Source organism: Mesoplodon bidens (genome assembly GCF_964165515.1).
Source record: "Mesoplodon bidens genome assembly, chromosome: 13".
NCBI lineage: Eukaryota > Metazoa > Chordata > Mammalia > Artiodactyla > Ziphiidae > Mesoplodon > Mesoplodon bidens.
In genome coordinates, this window is record NC_138169.1 from 48,490,794 (window position 1) to 48,505,009 (window position 14,216).

General features: G+C 41.4%; 1 protein-coding gene across 1 annotated transcript in view; it reads right to left on the minus strand.

The window, feature by feature from the left end:
* CCDC178 (coiled-coil domain containing 178) overlaps positions 1-14,216 on the minus strand; it is a gene marked incomplete at both ends in the record, with an annotated part of 393,288 nt that overhangs the window by 193,404 nt on the left and 185,668 nt on the right. The gene's annotated exons all lie outside the window — the stretch shown is intronic.

Consider the following 14,216-nt stretch of genomic DNA (forward strand, 5'->3'; position numbering starts at 1 on the left):
GTTCTCCATAGTGGCTGTACCAATTCACATTCCCACCAGCAGTGCAAGAGTGTTCCCTTTTCTCCACACCCTCTCCAGCATTTATTGTTTCTAGATTTCTTGATGATGGCCATTCTGACTGGTGTGAGATGATATCTCATTGTAGTTTTGATTTGCATTTCTCTAATGATTAATGATGTTGAGCATTCTTTCATGTGTTTGTTGGCAGTCTGTATATCTTCTTTGGAGAAATGCCTATTTAAGTCTTCTGCCCATTTTTGGATTGGGTTGTCTGTTTTTTTGCTATTGAGCTGCATGAGCTGTTTATAAATTTTGGAGATTAATCCTTTGTCAGTTGCTTCATTTCCAAATATTTTCTCCCATTCTGAGGGTTGTCTTTTGGTCTTCTTTATGGTTTCCTTTGCTGTGCAAAAGCTTTGAAGTTTCATTAGGTCCCATTTGTTTATCTTTGTTTTTATTTCCATTTCTCTAGGAGGTGGGTCCAAAAGGATCTTGCTGTGATTTATGTCATAGAGTGTTCTACCTATGTTTTCCTCTAAGAGTTTGATAGTTTCTGGCCTTACATTTAAGTCTTTAATCCATTTTGAGCTTATTTTTGTGTATGGTGCTAGGGAATGATCTAATCTCAAACTTTTACATGTCCCTGTCCAGTTTTCCCAGCACCACTTATTTAAGAGACTGTCCTTTCTCCACTGTACATTCCTGGCTCCTTTATCAAAGATAAGTTGGCCAAATGTGCGTGGGTTTATCTCTGGGCTTTCTATCCTGATCCACTGATCTATCTTTCTGTTTTTATGCCAGTACCAGACTGTCTTAATTACTGTAGCTTTGTAGTATAGTCTGAAGTCAGGGAGCCTGATTCCTCCAGCTCCGTTTTTCGTTCTCAAGATTGCTTTAGCTATTCGGGGCCTTTTGTTTTTCCAAACAAATTTTGAAATTTTTTGTTCTAGTTCTGTGAAAAATGCCATTGGTAGTTTGATAGGGATTGCATTGAATCTGTAGATTGCTTTGGGTAGTAGAGTCATTTTCACAATATTGATTCTTCCAATCCAGGAGCATGGTATATCTCTCCATCTATTTGTATCATCTTTAATTTCTTTCATCAGTGTCTTATAGTTTTCTGCATACAGGTCTTTTGTCTCCTTAGGTAGGTTTATTCCTAGATATTTTATTCTTTTTGTTGCGATGGTAAATGGGAGTGTTCTCTTGATTTCATTTTCAGATTTTTCATCATTAGTGTACAGGAATGCCAGAGATTTCTGTACATTAATTTTATATCCTGCTACTTTACCAAATTCATTGATTAGCTCTAGTAGTTTTTCGGTAGCATCTTTAGGATTCTCTATGTATAGTATCATGTCATCTGCAAACAGTGACAGCTTTACTTCTTCTTTTCCAATTTGGATTCCTTTTATTTCCTTTTCTTCTCTGATTGCTGTGGCTAAAACTTCCAAAACTATGTTGAATAAGAGTGGTGAGAGTGGGCAGCCTTGTCTTGTTCCTGATCTTAGTGGAAATGGTTTCAGTTTTTCACCATTGAGGACAATGTTGGCTGTGGGTTTGTCATATATGGCCTTTATTATGTTGAGGAAAGATCCCTCTATACCTACTTTCTGCAGGGTTTTTATCATAAATGGGTGTTGAATTTTGTCGAAAGCTTTCTCTGCGTCTATTGAGATGATCATATGGTTTTTCTCCTTCAACTTGTTAATATGGTGTATTACATTGATTGATTTGCGTATATTGAAGAATCCTTGCATTCCTGGGATAAACCCCACTTGATCATGGTGTATGATCCTTTTAATGTGCTCTTGGATTCTGTTTGCTAGTATTTTGTTGAGGATTTTTGCATCTATGTTCATCAGTGATATTGGCCTGTAGTTTTCTTTCTTTGTGACATCCTTGCCTGGTTTTGGTATCAAGGTGATGGTGGCCTCGTAGAATGAGTTTGGGAGTGTTCCTCCCTCTGCTATATTTTGGAAGAGTTTGAGAAGGATAGGTGTTAGCTCTTCTCTAAATGTTTGATAGAATTCACCTGTGAAGCCATCTGGTCCTGGGCTTTTGTTTGATGGAAGATTTTTAATCACAGTTTCAATTTCAGTGCTTGTGATTGGTCTATTCATATTTTCTATTTCTTCCTGAGTCAGTCTTGGCAGGTTGTGCATTTCTAAGAATGTGTCCATTTCTTCCAGGTTGTCCATTTTATTGGAATAGAGTTGCTTATAGTAATCTCTCATAACCTTTTGTATTTCTGCAGTGTCAGTTGTTACTTCTCCTTTTTCATTTCTAATTCTATTGATTTGAGTCTTCTCCCTTTTTTTCTTGATGAGTCTGGCTAATGGTTTGTCAATTTTGTTTATCTTCTCAAAGAACCAGCTTTTAGTTTGGTTGATCTTTGCTATCGTTTCCTTCATTTCTTTTTCATTTTTTTCTGATCTGATCTTTATGATTTCTTTCCTTCTGCTAGCTTTGGGGTATTTTTGTTCTTCTTTCTCTAATTGCTTTAGGTGCAGGGTCAGGTTGTTTACTCGAAATGCTTCCTGTTTCTTAAGGTGGGATTGTATTGCTATAAACTTCCCCCTTAGAACTGCTTTTGCTGCGTCCCATAGGTTTTGGGTCGTCGTGTCTCCATTGTCATTTGTTTCTAGGTATTTTTTAATTTCCTCTTTGATTTCTTCAGTGATCACTTCGTTATTGAGTAGTGTATTGTTTAGCCTCCATGTGTTTGTATTTTTTACACATCTTTTCCTGTAATTGATGTCTAGTCTCATAGCATTGTGGTCGGAGAAGATACTTGATACAATTTCAATTTTCTTAAAATTACCGAGGCTTGATTTGTGACCCAAGATATGATCTATCCTGGAGAATGTTCCATGAGCACTTGAGAAAAATGTGTATTCTGTTGTTTTTGGATGGAATGTCCTATAAATATCAACTAAGTCCATCTCGTTTAATGTATCATTTAAAGCTTGTGTTTCCTTATTTATTTTCATTTTGGATGATCTGTCCATTGGTGAAAGTGGGGTGTTAAAGTCCCCTACTATGATTGTGTTACTGTCGATTTCCCATTTTATGGCTGTTAGTATTTGCCTTATGTATTGAGGTGCTCCTATGTTGGGTGCATAAATATTTACAATTGTTATATCTTCTTCTTGGATCGATCCCTTTATCGTTATGTAGTGTCCTTCCTTGTCTCTTCTAATAGTCTTTATTTTAAAGTCTATTTTGTCTGATATAAGAATTGCTACTCCAGCTTTCTTTTGATTTCCATTTGCATGGAATATCTTTTTCCATCCCTTTACTTTCAATCTGTATGTGTCTCTAGGTCTGAAGTGGGTCTCTTGTAGACAGCATATATATGGGTCTTGTTTTTGTATCCATTCAGCCACTCTGTGTCTTTTGGTGGGAGCATTTAGTCCATTTACATTTAAGGTAATTATTGATATGTATGTTCCTATTCCCATTTCCTTAATTGCTTTGGGTTCGTTATTGTAGGTATATTCCTTCTGTTGTGTTTCTTGCCTAGAGAAGTTCCTTTAGCATTTGTTGTAAAGCTGGTTTGGTGGTGCTGAACTCTCTCAGCTTTTGCTTGTCTGTAAAGGTTTTAATTTCTCCATCAAATCTGAATGAGATCCTTGCTGGGTAGAGTAATCTAGGTTGCAGGTTTCTCTCCTTCATCACTTTAATTATGTCCTGCCACTCCCTTCTGGCTTGTAGGGTTTCTGCTGAGAGATCAGCTGTTATCCTGATGGGGATTCCCTTGTGTGTTATTTGTTGTTTTTGCCTTGCTGCTTTTAATATGATTTCTTTGTGTTTAATTTTTGACAGTTTGATTAATATGTGTCTTGGTGTATTTCTCCTTGGATTTATTCTGTATGGGACTCTCTGTGCCTCCTGGACTTGATTAACTATTTCCTTTCCCATATTGGGGAAGTTTTCAACTATAATCTCTTCAAATATTTTCTCAGTCCCTTTCTTTTTCTCTTCTTCTTCTGGAACCCCTATAATTCGAATGTTGGTGCGTTTAATGTTGTCCCAGAGGTCTCTGAGACTCTCCTCTGTTCTTTTCATTCTTTTTTCTTTATTTTGCTCTGCATCAGTTATTTCCACTATTTTATCTTCCACCTCACTTATCCGTTCTTCTGCCTCAGTTCTTCTGCTATTGATCCCATCTAGAGTATTTTTCATTTCATTTATTGTGTTTTTAATCGATGCTTGATTCATCTTTAGTTCTTCTAGGTCCTTGTTAACTGTTTCTTGCATGTTGTCTATTCTATTTCCAAGATTATGGATCATGGAAATAGAATCTTGGATCAGCTTTACTATCATTATTCTGAATTCTTTTTCAGGTAGACTGCCTATTACCTCTTCATTTGTTAGGTCTGGTAGGTGTTTATCTTGCTCCTTCACCTGCTGTGTGTTTTTCTGCCTTCTCATTTTGCTTATGTTACTGTGTTTGGGGTCTCCTTTTTGCCGGCTGCAGATTCGTAGTTCCCGTTGTTTTTGGTGTCTGACCCCAGTGGCTAAGGTTGTTTCAGTAGGTTGTGTAGGCTTCCTGGTGGGGGGGACTAATTCCTGTGCTCTGGTGGTTGAGGCTCGATCTTGTCTTTCTGGTGGACAGGTCCACGTCTGGTGGTGTGTTTTGGGGTGCCTATGGCCTTATTATGTTTTTAGGTAGCCTCTCTGCTAATGGGTGGGGTTGTGTTCCTGCCTTGCTAGTTGCTTGGCATAGGGTGACCCGCACTGTAGCTTGCTGGTCGTTGACTGAAGCTGGGTGCTGGTGTTGGGATGGAGATCTCTGGGAGATTTTCGCTGCTTGATATTATGTGGAGCTGGGAGGTCTCTTGTGGACCCGTGTCCTGAAGTTGGCTCTCCCACTTCAGAGGCACAGCACTGGCTCCTGGCTGCAGCACCAAGAGCCTTTCATCCACCCGGCTCAGAGTAACAGGGAGAAAAAGTAGAAAGAAAGAATTAGTAGAAGAAAGAAAGAGAGAGGGAAAGAAAGGAAGAAGGGAAGAAAGGAAGGAAGGAAGGAAGGAAGAAAGAAAGGAGGGAGGGAGGGAGGAAGGATGGAAAGAAAGAAGGAAAGAAAGGAGGGAGGGAGGGAGGAAGGAAAGGAAGAAAGACAGGAGGGAGGGAGGAAGGAAAGAAAAAGAAAGTGGAAAGAAGAAGGGTGGGAGGGAGGAAAGAAAAAGAAAGAAGGAAAGGAGGAGCGGAGGGAGGGAGGGAGGAAGGGAGAGTAGGAAAAAAAGAAAGAGCAGGTAAAGTAAAATAGAATAAAGTATGAAATATAGTAGCGTTATTAAAATTAGAAAGTAATTATTGAAAAAAAAAAAAAAAAAACCGGACCGATAGAACCCTGAGACATATGGTGGAAGCAAAGCTATACAGAGAGAATCTTACACAGAAGATTACACATACACATTCACAAAAAGAGAGCAGGGGGAAAAATCAAAAATCTTGCTCTCCAAGTCCACCTCCTCAATTTGGGATAATTCGTTGTAAAAAGAGGAAAAGGGCGAGAAGTCTGAAATCTTGCTCTCTAAATCCACCTCCTTAATTTGGAATAATTCGTTGTAAAAAGAGGAAAAGGGGGGAAAGTCTTAAATCTTGTCCTCAAAGTCCACTTCCTCAATTTGGGATGATTCGCTGTCCATTCATGCACTCCACAGACGCAGGGCACATCAAATGGACCGTGGAGCTTTAATCCGCTGCCTCCGAGGCTGCACAGAGAGATTTCCCTGCCTCTGCTCTCACAGCTCCCGGGTCTCAGCCTTGGACCTGGCCCCGCCTCTGCGCGTAGGTCGCCGGAGGGCGTCCGTTCTTCGCTCAGACAGGACGGGTTTAAAGGAGCCGCTGATTCGGGGGCTCTGGCTCACTCAGGCAGAGGGGAGGGAGGGGCGCGCAGTGTGGGGCGGGCCTGCGGCGGCAGAGGCCGGCGTGACGTTGCAGCAGCCCGTGGCGCTCCGTGCGCTTTCCCGGGAAAGCCGTCCCCGGGTCTCGGGACCCCGGCAGTGGCGGGGTGCACAGGCCCCCCGGAAGGCGGGGCGGACAGTGACCCGCGCTCGCACACAGGCCCCGCGGCGGCGGCGGGCCGCGGCGGCGGGCGGCGGCGGCGGCGGCCCACGCCCGTCTCCGAGGTCCGTGCCTTACCCGCGGCTCGTGCCTGTCTCCGGCGCTTCCCCAAGCAGCCCTCTTAATGCCCTCTCCTCGCGCACCAGGAAACAAAAGGGAAAAAAGTCTCTTGCCTCTTCAGCAGCTCCAGACCCTTTCCCCGGACTCCCTCCGGGCTAGCCGTGGTGCACTAACCCCTTCAGGCTCTCTTCCTGCCGCCAGCCCCAGTCCTCTCCCTGCGCTCCGACTGAAAGCCGATACCCGAGCCTCAGCTCCCAGCCCCGCCCGCCACGGCGGCCGAGCAGACAAGCCTCTCGGGCTGGTGTGTGCCTGAGGGCACCGGTCCTCTGTGCCAGAATCTCTCCGCTTTGCCCTCCGCACCCCTGTTGCTGTGCTCTCCTCCGCTACTCCGAAGCTTTCCCCCTCCGCCACCTACAGTCTCCGCCCGCGAAGGGGCTTGTAGTGTGTAGAAACCTTCCCCCCTTCACGGCTCCCTCCCACTGGTGCAGGTCCCGTCCCTATCCTATTGTCTCTGTTTATTCTTTTTTTCTTTTGCCCTACCCAGGTATGTGGGGAGCTTCTTGCCTTTTGGGGGGTCTGAGGTCTTCTGTCAGCGTTCAGTAGGTGTTCTGTAGGAGTTGTTCCACGTGTAGATGAATTTCTGATGTATCTGTGGGGAGGAAGGTGATCTCCGCGTCTTACTCTTCCGCCATCTTCCTCCGGGGTCCTGAAGCATGTCCTTGCCTCCTATCACACTGGAATCCCATCAAGCCTTCAGGCTTCCTACCAGCTTACAGGATGGAATCTGCTGGCGTCTCCCCGCTTTTCCCCTCCAGTAATGGCAGGGTCCCAATGTGTACTTGCGACCCATGCTTTTCTCAAACCAGTGCTTCTCCCGTTTAGCGCGCGCCAACCCCCCTCGCGGGCTCCTTGCAAAAGCAGCTTAGGTCTTATATTAGAGCCCAGCATAAAGGGTGTCCACTTAGGAATGTTCCTGAGGTAATTTTGTTGACTAACATAAATATCAGTGAGTTTAGAGTTTACTAAATTACCGTTGTTTTCTCGTTGCTGTTGCTGATGTGTAACAAATTCCAACATTTTATAGGTAATATTTTTACAGAGTTTTATTCTGTAAAATAGGGGATTCAAGGGGATTCAAGTTGTTCCCCAACTACCCGCAAGCATGCTGAAAGTTAAATAGCTTGTTTCTCTCCAAATGAAAGACTTAACTAAAATAAGTAGTATGAGCAATCTCCAACTGTGAACTAATTAAAGACAATTCCCTTTCAAGGTTTTTTCACTAGATGTCATTTGTGATTTTATTTTGCTTTCCTTAAATTTGTCCTATTTTACATGCCTGCTCTTTCAAGATTTATTCTTAAATGGCATGATATTTTAATATTGGAAGTCAGTGACATTCTAATGGGTCACACGTAAATTAGTATTAAGCTATTTACAAATTACAAAACAAGAAAAATATTATAATACTATGAAGCTAGTAGAAGTAGCTTGATTTAATGAATAGGTCACTGGCTACTTTTTCAAGGCTGTTGTCGTTATGTCCGAAAAGGCATAACTAAGCGCATAGCTAAAGCCCCAAAACTATATGCTTTATTTCTTCCGTAATCTCAGTTCCTTATGCCCTACTTTCACTCATATTGTCACATTTCTAATGTTGAAAAGGTTGGGGGAAGTAATCGTAGAGTTATTTTAGGACAAAATCAAATCTAAAATCATATCAGTTTTTTTTGTTTTGTTTTGTTTTTTTGCAGTACGCGGGCCTCTCACTGTTGTGGCCTCTACCGTTGTGGAGCGCAGGCTCCGGACGCGCAGGCTCAGCGGCCATAGCTTACAGGCCCAGCCGCCCCGCGGCATGTGGGATCTTCCCAGACTGGGGCACGAACCCGTGTCCCCTGCATCGGCAGGCGGACTCTCAACCACTGCGCCACCAGGGAAGCCCCATATCAGGTTTTAAGATGTTTAAATAATAGAAAAGTCAGCAGAGTAAAAGTAATGCCTGAAGAAATGTAACGAAAAGACTCAAGGAAAAAAATTAGAACCCAATGAAGGAGGGGTAATTTCTCCTAGAATAACACTGCCATGAACAGCCTGCTGGCCTGCTGACCAAGACCACTATGTTCTTGTCACTTCCTACTAAATTTCCTTCAAAGGCTATTAATAATTTATTGAGACGTTAGGTGTCAGGCGCTGTGCATGCATTATTTTACATATACTCACAGCAACCCCTTGAGTTAAATACTATTTTTATCTCCATTTTTGAAGGAAAGGATGTTAAATAACCAGTAGAAGTTAAATCCAAATCTGAGTGGAATCAGTCTGACATCAAAAGTCACACACCAAACTACTGCCTGTCATTATTTTCTCTTTGAATAGCATCCATACTCTTCAGCCTAGCTGTTCAAAGAATCTCCTTATTTTGATGCCCAGATTACATTTAATCTTTGACAATCTTGCACCTAACTTCCAGGTGTCTAACTATTCTTGATATGAATTATTTTTATAAAGGTTTGAACCAACTGTTTCAAGGATTAGCTTGAATTAGTCAGTTTCATAGTCTCTGCCATCTGGCTCTTTTCTACCAACCCAAAAATATTTCTTGAGGCTCCATTCATAAATCTATTATTTCCAAATTGGCATTAATAATTATTCCTCAAATACCTGTTTTTCTATAGTATGTCTTTAAAAGAGTTTGACCTCATACTATCTCACAGGCTTGAACAAGAAACTTCATGATTACACAATATCTCTGCTGAGACCCATTTTGTGCCTTATTGTGATACAGTCCTCTTGCCGAGAATATGCCTGTTCTCTTCAAATTTAAGTATGATTTACTGTTTACAACACATTTGAAATGTCACTTTGTCTATCAAAAAGCATAATGTCGGCCTAGCACTCCAGATACTTTTTAGAATTTTAATAATATCTGTAGGAGATACTGACTGCTTACCAACTATCCGTGGGCTGCCTCACATTTCTCAGTCCTACTGCAATTTGGAATGAGTCTAGTTCTGATCATAAATAGAAGAAACATGAATCAGTTTGAGGCCAAGACATTTAACAGGTGGCATGTGACCCTCCAGTTTTCTCTTCTGCAAGGAGACCACAGAGGCCTTCGGTTGAGATGGTGGAGCCAGAAAATGGAAATGAACTGGAGCCCTTTGTTAATTTGTGGAAGTGAACTACCCTGGAGAGTCACAGAACCTCAGTGAACTTCTGTGAGTTAGAAATCAACATTTGTAGTCATAAACCAGTGAGATTTGGAAACTGTTACTGGAGGATAGTTTAATCTATCCTGATCAATACTGGGATATAAGCAGTAGTTGAGGGCTGTTAAAGCAAACCAAAAAACCAAAAAACTAAAGTAAAGCAAAGTATGTGACATTTGATAAGTAGGCTGGTGGAGGTTGCAAAGACCTTGACTTAGGAAGTGGCACACCATGTGATGATGCTGTTGCCTCTGATAACTTGCGGTGCTGACCTTGTGGGCCATGTGCTGCAGGGGGCGCTAAACATTGGAAAATGGAACCTCAGGAGTGTGTGCTGGTTGCTACCGGCTGTAGTTGGCAAGGAATACAAGAAAGAGATGATTTAGCAGAGAATATCTCTGCCTGAAAGCAGAAATTTGGGAAAAGTCTTGGGATCTTAGACCCCAAACAGTAAGAGATAGAATGGAAAAAACCCTTGAGAGACAAAGGTCTGTTAAAATTTAGCCCTGGGTGCAAAAATCAGATTAAGCATATCAGGGAGAAAGTGAAACTAAAAATGAAATTTTCTGTCCTGAATGCGACCGCCTCAAGATAGCCCTCCTTAAACCTAAAGGGGCACGGGATATGAAAACAAAGAAATAAATATTCGAGAATGGCTCAAACCGAACCATGGGTGTGATTCCTGGCAATGGATCTGACCAGGAGCAATAGACAGAAAGCCTACTGGGCTTTTGAGAGTCACACAGAAAATAAATACTGACCAAGTATGTGATGTATGAGCCTTACCACTCCTTGGAATTCCATCCTTAATTAAGGCAAGGGTTTAATTAAGAAAGCTGTGCAGACTTCCCTGGTGGTCCAGTGGTTAAGCCTCCATGCTCCCAAGGCAGGGGTCCTGGGTTCGAACCCTGGTCAGGAAACTAGATCTTGCATGCTGCAGCTAAGACCCAGTGCAGTCAAATTAAATAAATAAATAAATAAATTAATTAATTTAAAAAAGAAAGAAAGAAAGCTGTACAGCCCTGAAGAGGACATATTATACAACAGCCACTTAAGACATGGCTAAGAAACAGCTTAAAAAACATAGAAGAAACTCTTAGAGCCTCAAAGAACAGTGAACAAGACACTCCTCCCAGAGAGCACATCAGGTCTTATTAAGTAGCAGAGTGCCACCCAGGGCTTGGAGGGTTTTCACAGTATCTGCCCAGCAAGGGTTCATTATTTCAGAATTGCTGTGAATCCAGACTACTGGATAGCTCCCTTTCATTCCATTTCTGGACTCTGTTTACTGCTTGTATTCTATCCCATTACCACAATAGAGTGTCATGGGGCTGAGGAGGTGCTGACAACTTGTCTTTTTATTTAACTTGGATTTAGAGACTATGCCATAATATTCAGAAATCTTGGACTCTGAGCTTGATGCAGTGACTAGGTGGGACTTCAGTGTGTTTTCATTGGGACATGTCACAATAATGGAGCAGAGGGGCATTTTGTAACCAGAAGGGTTAACTGTGACAGTGACAACTGTGCTCACTGAATAGCCATGTGTGATCCCCTCTTCCCAACCCCCATACATGCTATTTCCAAGCCCTTTTGCTGGAAGCCACATATCTAGTGCTGGCAAATGTGCTGCAAGTGGAATTGATGTTTATAACTTCTAGGCTAAAATGGGTAAGAGCCAGAGTATATACTTCTGCTCTCCTCCTTGGTAAGGTAGTTACATAGACCTAATGCTGAGATGGAGGACCCCCAAGATGGAAGCAACCTGGATCTTCACATGGAGGAAATCTGCCCAGGAGAGTAATCTGGATCTGCAGTGGACATTACAACAATACTCTATGAAAAATATCAATGCATATCACAAGCCAGAAAGCAAATGGTTAAATATTAACAGATTTAGGGTTCTTAGAAAGTTTGAAGCTAGGCACCTTTAGCAGTGAGAAGATTGACAAGAACAGTCAGTTGTACCCAAAGTTCCAGAAATGTTCAAAAATTGGAGGTACCACAAACCTCAGAATGGAAGGATATGTAAAGAAAAAAACAAGAGTATTAGTTTGGAGTCTTCAAAATAAGCTCTGAAGACCCCAGTGTGCTTTCCTCATCCATGTTTTCAGAAGGCTATTTCTCTCTAGCACAAGTTTGGAAGCCTGTCATCTATAGAGACTATCAGAGAGACTTTGGTCTTGGGAATAGACACCAGGCATACCAGAGGGCCACACTAAAAATAGAGAAATAATGAAGGGCTATATTCTGTATAATGCAGTCTCCATCTCCCTTTCCTCCCTGACTCAGCAGCCTCCAATTATACAGATTATACAGCTCTCCCTCCTCCCTACTCCCCACAAACATGCAGGAGACTGAATTATCTGAAGAAACAGACCAAGAAAAGAGACTTCATATTTGAACATTCCCACAATGAAAGGGCCCACATTAAAAACTGTACACTAAGGACTACCACTCAACAAGCCACACCTACAGCCTTTAAAGATTTTTTTTAGTATCTCTCACCAACAGACTGTTTGAGATTACCAGATACTTGAGAAATACTTCTAACACAAAAGAGAGAACTAAAACAAATAGGGGGGAAAAGACCCCATAAATATAAGAGATTTTTCACAAAATAGAAAGAAGCAAACAAATTTATAGTTAATATTCTAAGAGAGATAAGAGAAGTTCTTTAAAAAAAGACAGTTCTTCTAGAAATTTAAATGAGAACATTTCTTTCAGTTAAAAAAAGAGTTTAAAGACAAAGTTGAAGGCATCACTCAAAAAGAAGAATGAAAAGTTTGTAGAAAATAGCAAAGAAAATAATCAATCAAGGAAAGTTAACATCCTAAAAAACCTTCTTTTTTATTTCCACAACTGTAAGATTTGGATAATAATAGTAATAATAATAATAATAATAATGCCCCATTAAACACAAAACAGTCATTACCCAGCTCTCATGGTTATAGTAAGGAAATTAGTTAAATGAGTTGGTACAGATACTTAGAACCATGCCTGGCACAAAGTAAGCACTCGATAAATATCACAATTATTATCAATAGCTATATTACCATTAAGGTAAAAAATATGTGTTCCTAAAACAAGAGAAAAAGTGAAAGGGATGGGGCTACAGGGTAAAAGGAAATTATCTATAAAAATATGAGAAAATGTCTCCAAACTAAGATCATGTTTCTGAGACTTAAAATGCCCACCTGGTATTTGACACAAATAATGAAAACAGACCTATGCCAAAACAGAACATTGTGAAATTTCACTACACTAGGGGTAAAGAGGAAATCTAAATGTTTCCAGAGACAAGGAGTGAAGGAGGGAAGTAATAAGGACATACAAAGGACCAGTAACTGGAATGGTATCAGAATTCTTAGTGGCCAGAAGACAACAGAAGCCAGAAAATAATGGCTCAAAGTTATGACAGGAAATGCTTACTGATCTAGAACTCCATATGCAGGTAATTATCAATCAAGATGGAGGATAAACTAAGATCATTTTCAAATATGCAAAGTGGGTAGCTTTAAAAAAAATTGGAGGCTTCCATGGTGGTGCAGTGGTTAAGAATCTGACTGCCAATGCAGGGGACATATGTCTGGGAAGATCTCACATGCCACGGAGCAACTAAGCCCATGTGCCACAACTAGTGAGCCTGCACTCTAGAGCCCATGAGCCACAACAACTGAGCATGTGTGCCACAACTACTGAAGCCCATGCGCCTAGAGCCTGTGCTCTGCAACAAAGAGAAGCCACCGCAATAAGAAGCCCCCACATCATAACGAAGAGTAGCCCTCACTTGTTGTAATTAGAGAAAGCCTGCATACAGCAACGAAGACCCAATGCAGCCAATAAATAAATAAATAAACAAATTTATTTTAAAAATGGTCACAATATTTTGCAGTTTCTCCAATCAAGATACGGCATCTCTTTCTCCACCCCTTGAATCTGGGTTTGGACATGTGACTAGCTTGTATAATGGGACAGAAGCAAACACCACACAAGCAGAGGCTCAAAAAGTTGCTGCAGGCTGGGGCTTGCTCTCTCATGTCACTGCAAACCCAGAGATCACCATGAAGAAGCCAAAGCTGGCCTCCAAGGATGAGAGACCACTTGAGTGGAATGAGGCCCCAGCCATCTCAGCCATCCCAGCTCAAGTTCCAAATATGGGAGTGAGGCCATCTTGAATTCTCTGGCCCCAGCCAAGCTAGCAGACCTGAAGAACCAAAACAGCTGACTCCAAAGAACTGAGCTAACAAACAATTGTTGTTTTAAGCCACTGTGTTTTGGGGTGGATTGTTACACAACAAAGCTAATGAATATACCCTCACATTTTCTCAGGAAGCCTTTAGAGAATGTACACTACTAAACAAAATTTTAAAAAGCAGATATAGTTGGTTCCAGGAAGTAGTAGATCCAACACAAAAGAGTGGCAAAGAGAATTCCCAGAGTGACTTTGAAAAGCAGACACAGGACAATAGGTAAGAAGCAAAAACAGGGGGCAAGTCATACGTGCTGGAGAGGAGCCACAGGAAGGCATTGTCAAAGAAAAAATTTGTTTTAGGTGTACAAAAAAGTAGGCAAAAAAAAAAGGCAATTATTAACTCCAAGGAAAAGAGAAAGTTATACAAGAAAGGGAAAGTTTTCATGCTAAATACTTTGAACCAGGTGTGGGCAAGAATTACATAGGCATGGTAGTTTAATACAGAAACAAAAATAAGAAAGTACAGTGGATGGCTCTTATTTAGAGATATGACAGTAAGTACTAGAAAAGACCTTTAATTACCTGCCTCTAGGGAGGGGCAATGAAGTGTATGGAAGAGTGGGGAAGGAGACCTTTGCTCCTGGAGTACAATTAAAATTTTTGACTTCTGTAAATATATT